Here is a 21,370-nt window from a genome sequence, read left to right as displayed (position 1 = left end):
ACCCCAAAAATCTCATCTTGAGACCAGCAGGAATAAGAATTGATCCCTCTCTGTTCTGGGCCTGCATGTCCCGGTGCATGCAGCCTTGCCACCCTGACCTCTGCCACCCTTGAGGCAATCTTGTAGCCTGGTGGCCAGGTTCCCAGTTAAAACTTCCTGTTTCCTTATAAGGACACATCGGTTACCATCTGGAATTCCTCTTCATGCAAAGGAAGCATTCCCAGCACCTCAGCCCCAGCTAATGATGTTCACTCACCCCAAGAACCTCTACCCACTCCCCCAAGGTTATATAGTCTTTATCCCCCCCCCCAATAAAGGAGAGCTGTTATACAGAGAAGGCTCCCCAACCCCTGCACTCACCACCAGACCAAAATACTGCTAATCCATCCACCCAGCCTGGTGCATACTGGTGTCTAGACACCTGAAGCCGACTCAGGCTGGCATGACCACAATTGAAATTCCATTTGAGTTACATATGTAGAGATTCAAGATCCCCCAAAGTTGCTTGTATGTGTCTATTTTCATAAAACTGGTACAGAAATCCCTTCATCTACACAAAGGGGTAAGAGAAGCTAATTAGGAAAACCCAGAATCCACTAGGTGGTGCATGCCTTTAATCCCAGCACTCAGCAGGCAGAGGCAGGTGGATCTCTTGTGATTTTGAAGCCAGCCTGGTCTACAAAGTAAGTCCAGGACAGCCAAGGCTACACAGAGAAAGCCTGTCTTGAAGAGGGAAAAAAAGCCACAGTATGTCATGTCAAAAGCACAGTTCTGACCATTTGGAAGAGGGTGCAGAAAGTATAAGGGTGAGAGGATGAGAAGGAGAATGGAATCCCGTTTCTGGACATGACGTGGCTGTTGTGCTCAGGGACTCATAGTGTCTGTTGTCAGCTGCATGTGGTCAAGCCAGTCATCTTTCCATCACGGATGGAGAGGGACTGGAGAGGCCTCATCCCTAGCTGAGGAGCCATGAGCAATTGGTGGTCACGGAAGGAGGAAGAGGGTATCATTTTTTTTTGAGGGTGTGGGAGCGGGCAGACTGCTGATGGCTCCGCACCATGCAGCTGTGCACTAACTGGACTCAGTTAGTTATACAGAAAAAGAAGAGGCCATAAATGTGGGAGGAAGATGTGTTGAGAGTGCCTGGGTAGGTGGGCATGATCAAGATATACATGGATGAAACTGTCAAAGAATAGGGGTTGATGATGAGCTGGCTCAAGAGCCTCACTGCCTCACCTGACGACCAAAGTTCCTCTCCAGATCCACATGGTAAAGGGAAAAGAGCAACTCCTACAAGCTGTCCTCTGACCTCTGTGTACTCGAGGTATGTGTAAACACACACACACACACACACACACACACACACACGTGTAAACCGACAAGGGATAAATAAAAAATATAAATATATAACCACAGCTCCAGCCTGTAGTGAGTGAGAATGCCCCCATAGTCTTGGGCATTTGAATACTTGATACCCAGTTGGTGGTGTCACTTGTGGAGAATTACAAAGAGTGGCCTTGTTGGCGGAACCATGTCACCGGAAGCCAGGTGTCATCCTCGGTGTGCTCTTGCCACTTCCTGCTTGAGGTTCAGGATGTAAAGTCTCCACTGCCAGCTCCCGCCACCGTGCCTCTGCTCTCCCACCGTGCATTCTCATTGCTCTGGTGCTAAAAGCCCAAATAAATTCTTTCTTCTCTAAGTTGTTTTGGTCATGGTGTTTGATCAGAGCAATAGAAAAGTAACAAAACTTAAATTCCAGAGTGAACCAGCAGTGTGGGTTAGCAGCTTCCAAAATGTACAAATTGACTTAAGACAGTTTACTGCCTGACCAGTCACCCAATACACTTTATAACGTTGGACTTATTCACAAGGCAGGGACTAGTGAGGACTTGCTTACCCTGACTTGGCAGAGTGCAGCCGTCGACTCTGCCTGCATCTAAGTTGCCCATTTTTAGGCAGATTCTGTCTGTGGCAGGAACGAGGACATTTTGCCCAGTGACTGGTTTGCCACCTTTGAAGCCATCTCATAAGGAGGTTACTTGATGCTCATCATCTTCTTTGAGGTAGGCTGGGTGTGGTCAGGAGTTAACTTGTCTTGTTGTCGAAGAAATTTAAGATTGTAAGAACAACTTTAAGTGACATATTCTGTGTGTCTCTGAGGCTTTTGAAGACCTTATTCCACTAATTTACCACATATATCGATTAAGTTTCATTCCTTCTCAAGTCTCTGAGGGGCATTGAAGACAAGATAGCATAGTTTTACAACCAAGTTTAGTTGGTTAGGGGACGAGATTGTTTTAGATCAAGATAAAGAAGTTAAGCTATTAGAGTTGAGGTAAGCTAGATATTGAATCTTATTCGGAAATTTAGACCCAACAAGACAGGAAAGACACTTACTTCAAACGGGTCTAATGCAGATGGCCAAGTCACTATGAATGTAACATGTATAAAACTCATTATTCTCATGATTGCCACATGGTTCTCCCTGCTGTATGGAGTTTGTTTTATACATGTGTAATAAAATAAAAGTATAAAAAAATAAAAATAAAATTTAGAAAAAGAAAAAAGAAAAGAAAAGTAACAAAGACCAGTATACATGCTCACCAGCTTACACATTTCCTTCATATGAGTACCAGCTTCAAACACAATCAACACTAACATCCACAAAGATGAAAAGCCCCGTGTGTGGCATCGTTGCTTTTCACAATGATGCATGTACCCTTGCCACCAGTTCCCTGAAATCTATCAGAACCACGAAAGAGAACTGGTCTTAAATATCCTTCCTGCAAAGTAAACTCCTAATTCTTAGAATAATTGTAAAATGAAAGAATTTTACACACACACACACACACACACACACACACACACACATCACAGTATGTATACTTAATACATTTAGAGAAAGTCTTAAGCACAAATCTTTGCTTCAAAGGCCTTTGCTTTCAAATATAATATTATTTAGAAATGAACTAAAGAGGAACTGAGTGTATCAGGACCACGCCTAATCCCCTAAGAGTCAGCATTACATCTATTAAAATTAAGCCCTTCTCTTTGTTTTTCTCCTCTCCAACAGTCAAATCAGCCGGCTTGGGTAGAATAGGCAGTGTTTTTCTTTGCCAGCTCATTTGGAAAAGTTGCTCAGCTAATTGAGAAACATTTAATGAATTTTACTTGTATTAAAATAAAGATGATTGCTTTGTAGCAACAATGTACTCAGACGAGAAAGTCATTACATTAATGCATTGTGTTTTCATGTAAATACTTTAAATACTAACACTTTTGCCAAAACGTATTAGCCAGCAATATAATATTATGGTTCATGGTTCATGTGGTATCTGAAAAGAATAATTGTATCACAGAAAACAAAGTAAATGCTCCTCTTGGCCTTGCACAATAAATATAGAATTAAATTATTCAGGTCAAAAATGCAAATAGAATGCATCTCTCATAACTAATAAAATAAAATTTCAAGGCAGAATTTGTTTATTCAATTTGAGAAGACCCAGATTAATTTCAGAACCAACCTCATCAAAATTCTCATTTATTTTTTTCAAAGTCATCAACTATTTCCTTGTTTTAAAAACAATGAAATTATTACTCGTGCTCCTGAACAAGATTGCTTTCTATTCAGAACACATTTTGGGAAAAGTTATGTTAATCGATGCAGCAAAAGCAATGATATAGCACTTCAGTGTATTAAACATGAGATTAAATTCATAGTGAACTTAAAAGCAAATAACCACTATCCATTTAAACAGATTAAATCTTGGAAAAGGGCAAAGTTTAGAATGATCTGGGGGTGGGGGGGCGGCGAAATTGACCGTAGACATTGCGTTAGACAACAGCGCCCCCTACTGGAAAGTTGAGGCTGCTTGTCCGGGAATTCTGGGAGCCTACAGAAAAGGATGGCTGGGTAGGTGCAGGGAAGGGATTCCAGGAGGAGGTTCAGATCTCTGCCGGACATGAGTGAGTTCAAGGGTACCAGTGCTGGAAACACTGGGAACATTTGTTCCCTGTATGTCAGAAAAGCCTGGCTTATTGCCTGGTGTTTTCAATATTCTTCAATCACAAGTGTGCAAGACCTTGATTCAGTTTTGATATTCTATTTTATTTACTTTTTGAGACTGGATTTCTCGTAACCGAAACTGATGGCAAACCTGTTAGGTACCTGAGAATGGCTTTGACTTTCTCATCCTCCTGCATCCACATCCCAAGTGCTAGAATTACAGGAGCGCACTACCACGCCTGGTGGGGCTGGGGACTGTATCCACTTCTTTGTTCGTTTTAGGCCAGCCCTCTGCCAACTAAGCTACATGCCTAGCAGTGACTCGGATGTATTTGGAGTATCTCTTTTTTTAGTCAGTGTAAATCCATGAAACATACCTGACATACCTGGATGTGCCATTATCTCCATCAGACTTCTGTTAACGATGTGTTACACGGGGCGCTTCCTTCATACATGATGGTATTCATACTTTTAAGTGCACATATTCACACATCTTCCACACATGAGCATGGCATGCAAATCCGTGGCTCACAATGAAACCCTGGAGCCTAGAAGCTTAAATAAGATGGAAATCTCCATGCCCCGGTTCACTTCCTCCCCACCAAGTGCAGGTTTATGGCTTTAGTTGTTGCCCTTTGGGTGGGCAGACACCCTTTACCGTTGCAAGAAAAAAAAAACCACTAAAACTTCAGAGGCAATAAAAGGCAAAGGTTTGATAAACAGATTGGCCATGCACAAAACATTTAAAAACCCACTTAAAAACACTTTAAAAGCCAATTGTATTTTAGATGCAATAATCCAGGTTAAGTCAACTACCTAATAAACTGGCTGATATCCGTGACTAAAGGAAACCCTGTCAAGCTAACTTGCCAAGTGTGTGTGTGTAAATATCTCCAAACAGGAAGCACACTAATGAGAGAAGACGTTGGGGGTATTTTCACAGATGGGCAAAAGGCAGAGACATGGAGAGGTGAGTGGAGGCAAAGCGTGGAGACTGAGCTCACTTTGAGGAAGTAGAGAGGAGACCTTAGCGCTTGGCTGTGTCTCTTACCCACAGGGAAGAAGCACAACCCAAGCAAGTGATCCTTCTCATTCTGCCAGGAGGGGGCCGGGGGAGGGGGGCAGGAGAGAAGGAGGAGTGGAGAAGCTGGCCTCAGTGTTCCTGAGAAGTTTTGAAGCACACGAAGGAGAGAGGCCACCGAAAGTTGAAATCTGTAGTTCCACTGCCTGAAATGCGCAGTTACACCATCTCAGACGTGTGGGAAAAGTCCAGTTGGAGGTGTCTTCAAGACACACCAGGCATTTCTCGTGGAAACCAGATCAAAAGCTGATGAGTCAGGAGGCAAGAGGTCAAGATCACATCCCAGCTGGCCCCAGATCAAATCTAATCCACGTGAGCCAGTGCGCTATTTAACCTGTGTCTGACCAGTGCGCCACTTAACCTCCATGTCTGACCAGTGCGCCATCTAACCTCCGTGCCTGAGATTCTTCATCTCTCAAAAAATAAGACATTTGACAGCTGTTTGTTTGTTTGTTTTCAGAATCTTTGATGGTAAATACATTTTTATGAGGACTTAATGTTTGCACAGGATAAGATCTAACAATGTTTCATAGAGTAATGTCTATGCAGGCTGGGAGCAGGCTCTCAGCAGCGAGAGTCCAGTCAGTAAGGTATGCTCTCTGAACTACTTCATCCTTTTATTTGTCCTTCAGTAGGTGCTGATAAGGGTGTGCCATATGCCAGGCTCAAAGCAGGCAATGGGATGCAAATTGGAATCCAATTCAAATCTCTTTTATCTCCCAGGCGGTGGTGGCATACACCTTTAATCCCAGCAGTCTGGAGGCAGAGGCTGAGGGTAGCTGTGAGTTCAAGGTCAGCCTGGTCTACAAAGTGAGTCCAGGACAGCCAAATCTATACAGAGAAACCCTGTCTCAAAAAAAAAAAAATCTCTTCCATCTTTAAAAAAAAAATCGCAATTTAGCAGTGAAATGAGACATGTAGCTATTCACAAAACAGGGCAGCAGGTGTTCTGTTAGCCCAGTGATTCTGTCCAGAAGATCTCAGGCAAGTCTGGGAGGGTGGCAGCCATCACCAAGGACTCTTGCAGCAAGAAGATTCTGGCAAAAATTCAGCTGTTCAGCATGCCTGCCAGAGGCACGAGTGCTCCCAGTGGGACAGGAACGTGTCTTGGAGTAGCTGCGGGGGGGAGTGAACGCAGGTTCAAACTGTGGCTATTTGAACAGTGGAAGGAAAACAACAGCAACAACTCCCATGCAGAGAGGGTTGAGGGGGAGGTGGAGAATGCTCAGAACAGCCTGGAGGATGGCAAGGTCAGGAAGATCTTGTGATCAAGATGTGCACAAAGGTCACCGCAGTGCAGAGAGAAGAATCGAGAAATTCACAGTAAAACTGGGAGCCCGGTGGCAGGCTGTGCCGGGGTGCAGTGTGGAGGACTTCTGTTATATTAGGCTCCAGTGCCGTTGACAAGCAAGGCTGAATGGGGAAAGGGGCGGGGTTTCATCTGGGAATCAATGAGAAATCTGTATGGAGAAATCTATGGGTATTCTGATTTGGGGACATTGGAGCGTATACTACAAAATGCGCTGCTTTACATTTGTGCTGGCTCATTTTATGTGGATTTGACACAAGCTAGAGTCATCTGAAAGGATGGAACCCCAACTGAGAAAATGCCTCCATAAGATCTGGCTATAGACAAGCCCGTAAGGGTATTTTCTTAATTAGTGATTGATGAGGGAGCCCTCAGCCCACTGTGGGTGGGGACACCCCTAGGCTAGTGGTCCTGGGTTCTATAAGAAAGCAGGCTGAGCAAGCCATGACGGGTAAGCCAGTAAGTGGCATTTCTCTATGGCCTCTGCATCAGCTCCTGCCTTCAGGTTCCTGCCCTGTTTGAGTTCCTGTCCTGAGCAGTGATGTGGCATTATAAGCCAAATAAATGCTTTTCCCTTCCAGTTGCTTTGGTCATGCTTTGGACCATGGTCATGGTCATGGTCAAAGCACTAGTAATCCTAACTGGGACTGGGGGCTGGGAGGGATGTCTCCCAAATTCCCTTACCTGCTTGGGGGCAACACTTTCTCTAGTCCTTTCACTAAAATGTTGCTAAGCAAGAAAGATTAAGCTCATGCAGCAGAGCAAAGGGCTGAAAATGCTACCCTAGTCCCCAGGGCCCGGGGGACTCTGCCAGAGGCCATTGTCTGTTTTGGGGGTTTCCCTCTGAGAAGCTGTTTCTTCCCTTCTGAAGCTGCCTACATCCCCCCACATCCCCCTGTCACCATGAAGGGGTGTTTATGCCTCAACCATTTACCCTTTTGAGTTTCCTGTTTTGACTCTACGCCTATGGACAGCTAAATTAATCCATGGAGCCCCCCCCATACCCCTCCCATCTCTCTGTTGCAGCAGGCTCTGTTAAGAAGTCTTTAAAAGGAGATCAAGAGTTTCCCCTTAAAAGTCCTCAGGAATTCTGGGCCTGGGACCATGTCCTTGCAGAGTCCCTTCGAAGAGTCCCTTCTTCACTTCCCCAGCTAAGCATTGGAAGTCCTGGAGAGGGAATTCTGGTGGCCTTGCATACATGGTGGCACACCTACTTCTGTGGTCCAGTAGATGCACGGTCTCCTCCAGGCCTATTTATGTTGAAGGATTCTCCCCCAACGTTGCAAGAGTGCTGTGCAGAACAGCACATCTCCTCATCACCTTTGTACCTACTACTCATCATCCTGTAACTAAGAACTCCTTCTCAGCCACACCCAGAAAATGTGCAACTCCTCATTGTTTGAAAAAAAAAAACAGCCATCGGATAAGCACAGCCTCCTTCACTTCACAGCTGTCTCCACCACTTCCACACTAATCTTCAGCATCCTGTAAGATTCCAGTGCGTAGACCCATTTTCTGTTCTCAGTGAATGAATTTGTGGGGTTTAGGGTGTGGCTAACAGGTGGATACATGTTCCATAATAAAAATATTATATATTTTTCCTTTGAAAGCCATAAAAAGTTGTATATGTTTCCTTGTGAGTCCCTAGTAGAAGGCTCGTGAACCCCAGACCTGTAATAGCTGAACAACAACTCAACAGACAAGTGAACAATTGATTACTAACCTTGCTGAACTAGAGTTCCTGGCATTGAGACAAAGTAGGGGAGAGCCTTCATGTTGCATACAATGTATCAAGAACGGCCCTGGGTACTTAATGGATTGTAACAAAATATTTACGTTTTTCTCCCTGGAAATCTTGCAGGAAACAGGCAAACTGACCCAAACTCCAACAGCTGGCACCCAGTAACTATCTGCCTAAGCAAAAACACCTAAGTGGGAAGACTGAAAAATTGATTCAAAGAGTTAACAAACAGGATCAGGCAGCTTTTTTCTGCTTTCTGTGTGTGTGTGCATGTGTGCGCGCATGCGTGCGTGTGTGCGTATGTATGTGTGTGTGTGTTTCTTTACAGGAAACATGCATTTGTAATTGTGAAATTTTGTAATTGTGAATTTTTTATTCACCCTCAGTTCATGGAAATGAATTTCAAAATTACTGTATACATCTCTGCAGTCTTTTTAGTGGATGTTCCAATGACAAGCAGTCTTACAAAGGTGGTGATGAAGTTTCATTTGACGTCTAAACAGATGGTCCCTTTAGTTCACTATAGATCCCTCTTGTCATCTGTCTGGCACATATTTGGTCCTTCGTTTACAGCAAATTCATAGAGTTCATCCAGCTGAGTTTTGCTTCATTACCATAGCAACATAATAGTGACAAAAGCACATAGCACCTCTCCTGTGCCACAGGCATGTCCTTACTGCGTTTCCATTCACAGCTGTTCCCTGCATCTGTTCCTTCTCTCTCTCTCCCTCTCTCTCTCTGTCTCTCTCTCTGTCTCTCTCTGTCTCTGTCTCTCTGTCTGTCTCTCTCTGTCTCTCTGTCTGTCTCTCTCTGTCTCTCTATCTCTGTCTGTCTCTGTCTGTCTCTCTCTCTGTGTGTCTTTCTGCCTCTCTGTCTCTCTCTCTCTGTCTCTATCTCTCCCTCTCTCGTACGCTTGATTTTCACCCTCAAAAAATATACATAGACCACAAAAAGCATACAAGTAACTAAACACCATATTTTAAATTCTTGCTTGTCTTTCTGTCACTCTCTTCTTAGTCAACCTTAATGAGGGACAGCTGGTTTTTTGCTGGGAAATGTATCGATTCAATTCTTTTGGATACAAATAAATTTGGTTTGAATGAAGTAGAAGGAGAGGCTGAATAAGTGGGAGCAGTAAATAGATTTGGGGTGAGTAATCCAATTTCCTCTCCTCAGCCTGTCTCATACAGACACAGGAAACCCACATTGGTTTTAGCAACTGTAGAGAAATGTGACTACGTGGAGAATGTCACAGTTAAGCATTTACACCTGATGGAATCAAGGACCCAGACAGGTGTTTTCTGTACAACAGAAGCACAAACAACTGTGAGTCCTTGCGTTTGCTGTGTCTTCTTCCTTCCTAAGAATTCTGATCTCACTCGGCATCTGCCCTGTTACTGGGAGCCATGTGCTGCAGAAGAGGCTAGCCAACTCCATAAGATAACATAAACATAAACCATTTCCACGGCACCCTCCCTTCATTACACTTGTCTTGGCCATGCACTTGTGTGCAGTGATGTATAAGAGGAATCTGCAAGTGGCTTCCAGATGATGGAGAGGTACATGAACATGGCATGACTCCTTGTAGCTGTGCACTAGGACAAAATCACAGGGGCACCCAGAACACAGAATGCAGTTCTCAACTCACATATATGTTCGGGCCCCTGCAGTAAAAGCAGACATGTGTATAAAGCTCCTCCTAGGATAGCTGACTCATTATGCTTTTTGCTTCTTTCTCCTTTTCTCATTTTGCTACATGGAATGTGGTTGTGATAGCTCGGGGTAGACCAATCACCTTGGCTCATGGATGACTGTGGGAATGGACAACATAGACATCACACAGCAGAAAAGAAGCCATACCCCAACCACTACCATTTTAGTTGTTCTGACATGTTTGATCAAATATAACAACAAATAAATAGTACAAAGAAAGAGATGGCTATTTTCAGCCACAAGGTGTTGTGGTGTCTGGAAGTTTTATCTGGAACCAGGGCAGCCATTGTGCCAACATGAAGAGAAAGAGCTGGAGCGCGACGCCCAGCTGAAGAATAGCAGGTGATGGTATAAAGTCAGCCACCCCTGCGGTGACTTTCCCAGGGCGTTCTATTATGTGAGGAAATACCCTTCATTATTGTTTGAGGCCTGCCTTGGCCATTTCTGTTTCTTACAGCTGAAAGCAGCTCTGACCGGGTTTAATGGTTCCTAGTGGTTACAAACGACCTGCTCCTTCAAAAAGGGGCTTGGGTAATGAGAGATTTGGAAGCTGCGGAGGAAGGTGTGCTGCAAAACATTTAACAAATAGAGAAACAGAGGGGGAAACTATAATCCCACTGGTCCACAGTAATCATTATGATAATGTGGGTTTTACAGTCTTTTAGAAAGTACTGTATGTAACTACATATATTTTTGCATACAGGTAATCACACTGCGTGTTCAACCTTGGCTCCTACTTTGTACAAATACAGTCTCTGTACCCAATGGAAAACCCATCTACCCAGGAGCTCAAGATACAAAAACTAAATAAGGCAGTTTGAAGAAGAAATTCAAAAGGTGAAGCAGAAACACAGTGGTGGTGACTTCCCGGAATGGCAGGCTGCAAAGTCTGGGTTCTTTGAACTCGTTCCCTTCTTGTGGAGTGGGCATCACAATGGTGGTGGACATTTTTCTGGCCTTCTGTGGTTGAGTTTTGAGTTTTGGCTTTTTTGCTTCTTGGTCTTCCAGATTTCACTGAAAGGTGAGCCAAGTTACAGGGCCGCTCAACAGACACAGAGAACAGAACCTTTTATTTAGATCAGAGGAAGAGAAGGAAAAACAGCGAAAGCTGAAAAGTGTGGGAGAACCTTCTAGAATTCACCGTAGAGCACAGACTGGCCTCAAACTCATAGCAGTCATCCTGCCATAAATCCTCTACGTGCTGGGATTAGCTGTAAGAGTCATCACTCACAGCTGGCTTCGCCCCTGCCCCCTGCCCCTCCCCCCATTCCTCCCTCCCTTCCTCCTCTGTCTTTTCCCTTCTTTCCCCCCATCCACCCAGGAAGCCAGCCATGGACCAGCATGCTCACATCTGGCCGAGGGTCTCCAGAGCAAAGTGTGGAGAGGCTCTAGTGATGGTTTCTTCTTCTCAGTTCTTCTTTCAGCACTGGGAGTGGAACCGGAACCCAGAGCCTCTGGAACGCTAAGCACATGAGGCTATGTGGCCAGATCGCTCTCTCACCTTTTGCTTTAACCTGAATGGGGACTTCTTTAGTCTACAAGGCTGGACTTTCTCCTTCTCCTTCTCCTTCTCCTTCTCCTTCTTCTTCTTCTTCTTCTCCTCCTCCTCCTCCTCCTCCTCCTTCTTCTTCTTCTTCAGAGGAATCAGGTCTTTGGAAGCAGTACAGCAGTTAGGGAATCTTGGCCATAGATCTTTGTGGATAAATATAATTTTGTGAGTAAATGGACATAAAGTAGTGGATTACTTCAAAGTACCATATGAAGATATGTGTGAAGAAGAGAACGCAAAGAAGGAGGGGAAGAGGAGAAAACACGTGGATTCAAGACCCTGAGAACAGAAGTGACGTTGTAAATATGGCCAATGAGGGGCAAACAAAGCTTTGCTCTTGTGCCTATAAAAGGTTTGTCTGCTGAAATGAGAAAGCCAACACACACCAGGGGATTTGGAGACCAAAATAAACAATATTTAAGAGTGTCAAGATGAAGATAAAAATAACTTGACATATGAAGGACCTTGAAAAATCGAAACAACTTTCAAAGAAAATGAAAAAGAAAACCAACTAACGCTGTCCCCAAGGTTAACCAGATGTTGGAATTATAGCGAAACAGCTGGAAGCACATTTTATAGCAATGTTCATGAGGTAAATATAAAGATTCTTGAAAGTAACAGGGGGACCAATGTCTCAGCAGAGAAATAGAGCTATTAAGAACACCATCCAGGTACAGCGGTTTATTCTACAACCCAAGCACTCTGGAAGTCGATGTAGGATCAGGAGGAATTCAAGGTCATCGTAGGCTACATGGCAAGTTTGAGGTTAACCTGGGCTACATGAGACCCTGTCTGAAAACAAAACAAAGTAAATGGATCTGTAACTCAATCACTAAGGGGACTGAGACAAGAGGGTGGATAGCAAAATCCTGTCTCAAACTGGGGGGAAAAATTGGAATAAAATCATAGCAAGGTTGAGAGGGCAGAGAAAAAAGTTGACACACTTGAAGGAACACCGAAATAAATGATCCATTTGGAAGAACAGAACTTCAGGAGCCTGCCGAGCTTGGCAAGTGTCCTAGCATGAGTTACTGGAGTCTTAAGGAAGGGGGGGGGCAGAGTAATTGGTGCAAAAAAAAAATATTTGAAAATGTGTGAGGATGCCCACATTGTGAGAAAGATGTGCACATATAGTAAAAAAAAAAAAAGCTCCATGAATGCTAAACAGAAGAAATCCAGAGGCATCTTAGCTAAAGAGAATAAAAATGGTGAAACCAAAGGTAAAGATGACCAGAGGAGACCCCTGGGGACAGCGCTGCAGTGGCTAACTGCTAGTAGCTCACACAGATGGCCAAGAGTTCCCTGGCAGCCTTTTCCAGGGCGGGGAAGGAGTCCTTCTGCATGTTGGGCCAGTGCTCTATCACTGAGCTACTCTCTCGGCTCCTCATGGACAGCCTCATGGACTTCAACCTTGGGTAGGGCCAGGCACGGCTGCTTTCTTTCTTGTGGTTTCTGGCTTTGACTTCCTGATGGTCCTCTACTTTGCTAATTCACTGTCCTCAGACACTTTAGAAAGAACAAAGATGTGAAGCGATGTGAAGATACCAAGCTTCAGATATAGGACATGAGTGATCAAGCTCATCTGTCTCTGTCTTCTCTCCCCCCATCTTTTCCCCCTTGTTCCTCCCTCCCTTCTGTTCTATTCTGTCTTTTTTGGTGTGTGTTTGGGGTGGGGGGTAATTTCCTGGTAACTAGAACACATGGAAATTCCTGATAAGATCTGGGACTATAACTTAGTAGTAGAGAGCTTGCCTAGCCTGCAGGAGACCCTGAGATTGAGCCCAGCACTGCATGAACAGGGCATGGTGGCATGTGCCTGTAATCACAGCACTGGGGAAATGAAGGCAGGAGGATCAGACACTCAAGGCCACCATCAATGCATATTAAATGCCAGGACAGCACACTGATGCCAGCTCTCCACTTTATTATTTATTTAACCACAAACATTAGCTACCTCTTATATTTTGGGTTGTGAGCCTAGCCTTTAACGGCTAAGCCATCTCTCCAGGCCTATTAGCCACCTCTTTGAACCTCTGAAATTATATTCCTTGGAACAAGATTTTCATTTTCTATATAAAAAAAAGACACATAGTGTCAAAGATGTATTGACAGTTAACTTATTTGAAATTATTTATAATATCAGTTATTTTGTTTTTCTGTCTGATCTGACCTCACAAGCAGGCAAAAAAAAAAACAAAAAACAAAAAAACTTCTCATTTCTGATTTTCTTCTACCAGAAGAATGCAATTAGTTGTTGGATCCAAGAAGCGGACCTGGTAGATCTGGCAACCCCTGGACTGTCCCCTTCCACCTGCCAATCTAAGGGTTCCTGAGACTAGATACTGGGCCACTATTCAAAGCTCTCTAGGAGGGCCTCACTTTTGCTGCAAATGGGCAAACTCTGAAGAGGAGTGGAATCACAGACAATGTTTGCTAAGAGGGAAGACTCTGGGGTCCTGAAAATATTCCTGGATCACAGGGAGGGCATCCAGGGAGGCAGCGGTCCAGACTGCTGTGTCAGGAGGCTGTTTGCTCTCTCTACATTGTGATTACCACAGCTCGGGTCCAGTCTTTTTTAAGGGTCAGCCTTTGGGTGCTGTGATGTCTAATCTTGGTTGTCAACTTGACACACCTGGGAAGAGGGACCCTCAGCTGAGATACTGCTGTCATCACATTACCCTGTATGCATGTCTGTGGGGGGCATTTTATTGATTGCTAATCGATGGAGGAGGGCGCAGCTCACTGTGTATAGTAGCATCCTAAGGCAGGTGGCTACAGAAAGGGTAGATGAATGAGAGCCAGCAAGCAAGCCAGTAAGCAGCATCCCTCTGTGGCCTCTGCATTAGTTTCTCTCTCCAGATTCCTGCCTTGAGTTCCTGCCCTGACTTCCCTTGATGATGCGTTGTAACCTCAGAAATAAAAACAAAACAAACAAACAAACAAAAACAAAAACCTTCCACTTTTCTTCCCCAGCTGCTTTTAGTCATGGTGTTTGTCACAGCAGCAGAAAGCAAGGTAGAGTGGGTAATCCTTTGTAATGACTTTTGTGCACAGCTTACTTTAATATCACAACCTAGATGGAAAATAAAATCAAGTACTTTTAATGTTTTATTGTCTGACCATAATTGTGTTTTGTACCTCTGCTACCTATGTTACTTGAAAAAAAGACATTTTTTTCAATAGTATGACAATTTAGAAATTTCTTACATTTAAATAATTCACATTCCTTTATGTTTTATTACTTGTAAAACGTTGTCCATAAAAGTACAATTAAAATTTTTATTACACTTACTTATTCTGTGTGTGTTGTGTGTGTGTGTGTGTGTGTGTGTGTATGTAGTTTTAATTGAGAATCCCAGATTGTTCTATTTTACCAATAAAGACTAAGGTGCCAGATAGATGGTGGGGTGAAAACCTGCTAGCTCATGGAGGCAAAGAAAGCACCCAGCTGTCCTTCCTACTCAGCTCATGTCCCATAGAAAAGGCCCCAAAGGCTCACTAGCTCAGCTGACAGCCCAGGAAGAAAAGGCCAAAAACCCCAAGGCCAAAGGTTTGCTAGCTCAAAGCTCAAAAAGTCAAAAGCCAAGGAGCTGAGGAGCTCAAGAGCTAGAATGCTATGAGCCAAAAAAGCTAAAAGCTAAAAGTTAAAGAGATAGATAAGGAGCCAAAGCCAAAGAGAGCTCCTTCTACATCTACATGGCTGTCTTAAATACCCCACAACTCAAAGTCCCTCCTTCTCTTTAATCCCTGTCGCCTGGTTTCTTGCTCTGCCTCTTGACATAGGGTTAACTTTATTAAATCCTGTGTACAGAAAGCTCTTGGATTAAAGGTGTGTGTTAGGGCTCAACCATGCCAAACAAAAGACAGGTTTTTACAGTTCACAAATCAGGGATCACATTGGGATCAAAGATCCTGCAGAGTGTGTGTATGTGCGTGCATGTGTGTGTGTGTGTGTGTGTGTGTGTGTGTAAAGGTGGAGGTCAGAGAACAACTTGTGAGAGTTAGTTTTCTTTACCATGTGGGTTCTGGGTTCCGAAGTCAGTTCATCAAATTCTGCCTCAAGCATCTTTTCCCACTGAGTCATTTCTCCAGACTCAAGTTCAACTATTTATTTATTTTGAGATAGTGTCTCACCATGTTGCTTAGGCCCACCTACAACCCACTATGTGGACCAAGCTGGCCTTGAACTCAGAGCAGTCAGATGACTGCTAATACAATAATTCAATATTTGGCGGCCTATATTAGGCAACAAATTAGTACTAGTAGGGGCCTTTTCTAATTTGCACCCTAGCTTCCAAATAGTTGACACAGAGGCCCATTAGATTTATTAACAAGCTGTAAGCACTGTAACTGGGCAGGTATTCATCTGTTTTAACCCAGGTGTGCTAGTCCGGGCTACTTCCCAGCCATGTGCCCTTTCACCTGCTGTCTAGCCTCACCCTGGCTTTCTGTTGTATCTCTCTGTTCTCACGGCAATCTTTCTCCTGGTCACTTCTCTTTCTCTTCTTTCTCCTTCTTACCTGAGGAACCCCCTCCTCCCCCATGAGAACAGACCTGCCTCCTGTCCTCTCTGCCCAGCTATTGGTTAATCAGCTTCTTTATTAACCAATCATAGATAATTGTGGAACACTTTTTTACACAACATCTACAGGACGAGAGATTCTTCATAGAAATGACAAGGCCCATATCAACCAGATCTTGAGGCACAAAACTCAGCATTTGAATACATAGTACATAAGACCCCCCAACAGACTGTCCCTGCCCCCTGGGGTGAAAACTGTGCACCACTGTACTCCACCCAAGTACAATATTTTAAATACAGTCTTCTCTGGTGATATTTCTCCAAACAATTCTTAAGCTGGGCGTCTATAACATAGGAATGTATATGCAGATATTTGAACTATTTATACATTTCACACACAACCAAGTGAAGCTTATCAAAGGGTTTGTTTGTTTGTTTGTTTTTGTTTTTAGATTACCTTCAGTCAGATATGGTTTGCAAGAAATGCTTGCATAAATGTTTCTCCCAGCTTTCTCTGACAGATAGGCTAGAAAACATCCGTTCCCAAGCAAGTAAAAATAAAGAATAAAAGCTAAAAAAAAAAAAAAAAAAAAAAAAAAGAATAGCCATTGTTAAGAAAATGAAGGAAAAAAGCTTTTGGTAATGCGTTCACAGTGCTAAACTGTAACAGAGGGTTTGAGGTGTTTGTTGTGATGAAAGCAGTTGTGGGCATACGAAATGCCCTGTAAGTACATAGAGCTTAGCTGGACTGTGAGGACAGGTAGCGGTGGGACCCCGGGCAACAGGGCTGCTTGTGGGGCAGAGGGCAGGAGGCCTAAGGGAGGGTACACTCAACCACAGTTTCTACCTTAGAGAAACATCCATTTCCTTATTATCCCACAGTGCCTTTCTGCCACACATCAAACACCAGCTGGACAGCCAGCTGTCAGGAAGCACTGCTGCTTGTCCCCAGGATGGGAGGACAGTGTGTGGAATGGGCCGTTTTAGAGTCTTGTGCTTTTCATGTGAGAAGTGCTTGTAAGGCGGCAGGGGCTCAGGGCAGGGGTTGCTTGCCGTGAAAATGTCGAGAAACATCAAACAGTAGGCTCTCTACAGAAAGGTAGGCTCTGGCGTTAGTGCTGACTCTTTTGGCTCTAGCTGAGTCGAACAGTACACAAATAGACAAAAGAAAGCCTGCACACGACTGGCGGTCACCACGGGTGGGGGGGGGGCGGGGGAGGGGACACAAAGCGATGTCCGTTCAGATGTTCGTTCACTACAGACATTGTTCTTGCCGGCTGGCAGAGCTGCTGCACCTGCAGCCAGTTGAAGCCTGGCCTCATCGACTCCAGACTTTTAGGAAACTGCCAGGCAGGAAGACAGAACTCTGCTCAGTGAACGCCTGTGTCAGTGCAGTTTGATGGTTATTGGCAGGGAGATTTTTATTCCTCGGCTGTCACTTATTTAATCTTGAGTCTTTTAATATTGAACATAAATTTAGGCATAACAGCTGTAGGAAGTATGTCTCCTTCGGTGACCCAGCCCATGTTGTTTTAGTTTTCTGGAAGTTTACACAACTGGCCACATGCCTGTATTATTGCCTGCCAACCTTTGGACAACCCAAACCAGCCATTTTCAATTATTTACTCTCTTTCTATGATAATGTAAAACTACACATACAGTTACTCTCTTGATTGTCTTTTTCTAGTTTTCATGGCACAGGATAATAACACATTGATGGGACCTAAGAGCTAATATCTCCCCAGGCTCATTTTACACAAATACTTCTCAATATGCAGAAAATGTCCTAACACTTGGCCAGAGTAGTGGCCCATGCCTTCAATCCCAGCACTTAGAGAGGCAGACACAGTGGATCTGTGAGTTTGAGGCCAGCCTGGTTTACATAATAAGCTCCAAAACAGCCAGAGCTGTATAGTGAGACTGTATCTCAAAAATAAATAAAGAAAAATAGATAAAGAAAAGAAGAAAAGATATCCAAACTTAAGAATCATCCAACTACTACCCTTTTCATTTTATGAAAAACAAAATTCAGAATAGCCGCATGTTTTCTGTAGAATTCTATTATATAGTCCAGGCTTGTGAGGTTTTAGAGGTGTTGTGGAGCAGAGTGATTTAGCCACAGAAAGTCATGTTTTCATGAGGGATTTAACCACTGTTAATTCTCTTGTCGATTATTTTCTTTCTTTGATAACATAAAAAAAACCAACTCCCAGACTACTTTCTTGATTGTCTTTTTCTAGTTGTCACGATACAGGATAATAACAGGATACAGCATCAGAAAATCTGCATAACTGTCTTTTACGAAAGGCTGTGGAAAGGAAGGCATTCCTCTCATCATTTTTTTCCCTTGGGATCTTTCTCCACTGTCTCCTGCCGGGTAGGACTGCTGGCTGGTGGCTGCAGCCCCAGCGTGACCCTGGGTGTTTCTAAGACAGGGCTTTTCAGAGTAGGAGATGTCCAGGAGTGGCTGAGGCTCACAGCATACTGGAAAATTAAAAACGAAACAAAACACTCACAGACACCTGGCCTCTTGTGTTAGGATGTCCATGTCAGCTACCGGACTGGAAGGTCCCAGCTATGTGGTTGTATCTATCTGTCTGCGTTCACACAAATCCGCAGCTATTTTAGGTTCACAAAAATACTCTATTCAGAAGTCAACCTTCAAATGTCCTTGAAGGCAGAAAGGCAAACAAATGTGCCATTGTTCACTTAGGTGTCACAGGGCACCTCCCAGTGTTTCCTGTAATCTGCTAAAACCCTGTGGCAGGTGGAAACGGTACAAAGAATTCCCACAAGAACTGTTTTCTCAGTTGTGCAAGAGAGAAATGGCACTGGATAAAATTCAAATATCACCTGTGAGTGCGGCACATAAAGACATCAAAGGAGCCTCTGAGACCATGGCAACTGCTCTGGTAACTATTGCTGTCCCTTAAAATCCGTCCTTCCAGCCTCTTTCCACAACAGAAGAAAGGCAGCAGGGTGCGGTAATCCACGTATGCCCTAGCAACTCACTTACAGAGCCCATTTTTATTTTTAAAGCTTTTTTTTTTAAAAGGACACTCTCTGTTTAGTTTATAATCAGCCACGTAACTTCTCACTATGGCCCTTTGCAGCAATCATGAGGCGTACACACAAGAGCTAGAGGTGACCATGCCGGAAACTAGCATCTCACAAATGATTTCTGTGGAAATTCGGTACTGGGTAAGGCCTACGGAAAGGACTCAGAGAACACGGTACCAGTAACTCAGATGCTGGCCATCACTGAGAGAATGCGCACATCTGAGGGAGAGTTGGAATGCTGGGCGAGCCCATGCTTTTGTACCTTGTGAGTAAAGGGTAGATGGTTCACAGACTTACAAAACCCATCATTTGGAAGCAACCAAGACCCCTGGTTCAGTGAAAGCATCACAGAAACTAGGTAAGACCTTAACCTTGGCAGAAGGGAGAAATGGAAAAAATAATAAAACAAAAGAAGTAAAGATGAAAAATATAGTTGTAGTAAGAGAATTTTAGGCTTTCGTGCAGAACACAGGGTCAGGATAACAGAAGTGGCCCTTTCTAATGGCAGTGTGGAAGACAGGGCTCTCAGCCTATTTCTTTACTAGCAACAGTTATTGGTATGCCCTAACAAGTATTGAGTCAAGGAAGAGGCACAGGAGATGGCTTCTATTACAGAGCTGACATACTGACTTTATGTGCTCTCCCTTATTAAATCTGTTATGTTTTAAATGAAAAAATACGAATGAAAGCTGGGGGTATAGCTCAGTAATAGAACACTTGTCTGAGGCCCTGAGTTCAACCCCCATCATTGAAAAAGAAAAGAAAGGGTGGGAGGACATGGACAACCAAAATAACCATAGTTCGATGTGTCTTGCCACAAAACACTGTGACCAAGGTGATACATATTCAGAGCCAAAGGCATTAGCTAAGGTTACAATTCTAGAGTGGTGTGTGTGTATGTGTGTGTGTGTCTGTGTGTGGGGTGTGGTGTGGAGGGTGGAGTGTGTGTGTTGTGTATGTGTGGTATGTGTGTGTGTCTGTGTGTGGGGGGGTGGAGTATGTGTGCTGTGTGTGTGGTGTGATGTGTGTGTGTGCTGTGTGTGGTATATATGTGTGGTGTGTGTGATGTGCGTGTGTGGTGTGTGTGTGTGTAGTGTGTGTGGTGTGTGTGGTGTGTGTATGGTGTGTGTGTGTGTGTACTGTGTGTGGTGTGTATGTGTGTGTGTGTGGTGTGTGTGTGTGTGTGGTGTGTGGTATGTGTGTGTGTGTGTGTGTGTGTGTGTAGTGTGTGTGGTGTGTGCGTGGTGTGTGTGGTGTGATGTGTGTGTGTAGTGTGTGTGGTGTGTGTGTGGTGTGTGTGGTGTGTGTATGGTGTGTGTGTGTGTAGTGTGTGGTGTGTATGTGTGTGTGTGTGTGGTGTGTGTGTGTGGTGTGTGTGTGTGTGTGTGGTGTGTGTGTGTAGTGTGTGTGGTGTGTATGTGTGTAAGTGTGGTGTGTGTGTGTGGTGTGTGTGTGTGTGGTATGTGTGTGTGTGTGTGTGTGTGTGTATGTGTGTGTATGTGTGTACCATGATATGCATGCAGAGGGCAGAGGACTACTTTAGGGGGTTGATTTTTGCCTTCTACCTTGTTGAGGCCAGGCCTTTCATTGTGCGGCTGCAGCACATACTGCAGGACATTCTCCTGTGTCCTCCTCTCACCTTCTACAGGGATGAAAAAAGTTCCTGTCTCTCCCAGGTAACCCAAAGTAGTAGGAATTATTTAACTGAATTTTTAAATACTGATTCTCTAAATCACCATTATCATTAATTAGTTTCTTTGCTAGAGGTACATGGATATTTCATAGTAAATAATTATTCCTTATTTGCTGATGATATGATGGATGTGATTTGGTACAATATGATATAATAGGAGAAAAGAGATGAATAATAAATTATAGTGGATAGTTTCCCTTGAATTATGTAAATGTTACCAAGATTGTGGTCATAAAATGTTTTAGAGATCAGATAATAACGGTTGTAAGAATATGAATAATTGAAATTAAATCGCTAAGGGAAACTGAAAAATGTACAATGTACAATGAAGAAAATGCAAAGGAAAAATGATCTTATTCAAGTATTCTTTTTAGAACAATGTATTAAAGCCTAGAGAGATGGCACAAAGGTTAAGAGTGCATGCTGCTCCTGTAGAAGACCTGGGTTTGGCTCTCAGCACCCACATAGGCTGGCTCACAACTATCTGCAACTCTAGCTCCGGGACATCTGGCACCCTCAACTGGACTCCTTGGTCACCTGAAGGCCTGTACTACACCTATAGATAAGTAACCACACATGTACACATACTATAAAAAAATAAATATGTAAAATTCCATCACAGTGGATGCTCCAGTCGCAGTCAGAGGACACTCAATTCAGGAGTCAAGTCTTTCCCTCCACAGTGGGATCCAGTTA

General features: G+C 43.8%; 1 long non-coding RNA gene across 1 annotated transcript; it reads left to right on the top strand.

Annotated features, from left to right (window-relative positions):
• The first annotated feature begins 5,137 nt into the window (after positions 1-5,137).
• On the top strand, positions 5,138-14,560 carry LOC311589458. Its single transcript, XR_014776558.1, has 4 exons — positions 5,138-5,677; positions 10,554-10,687; positions 10,859-11,063; positions 13,637-14,560. It is a non-coding gene; the product is annotated as an uncharacterized lncRNA (long non-coding RNA).
• The last annotated feature ends 6,810 nt before the right edge of the window (positions 14,561-21,370 follow it).

The sequence above is a fragment of the Acomys minous genome (genome assembly GCF_964271855.1).
Source record: "Acomys minous genome assembly, chromosome: 18".
Lineage (NCBI taxonomy): Eukaryota > Metazoa > Chordata > Mammalia > Rodentia > Muridae > Acomys > Acomys minous.
Note: the sequence above shows the minus strand (reverse complement) of the source record. Positions and strands in the feature narration are given on the sequence as shown.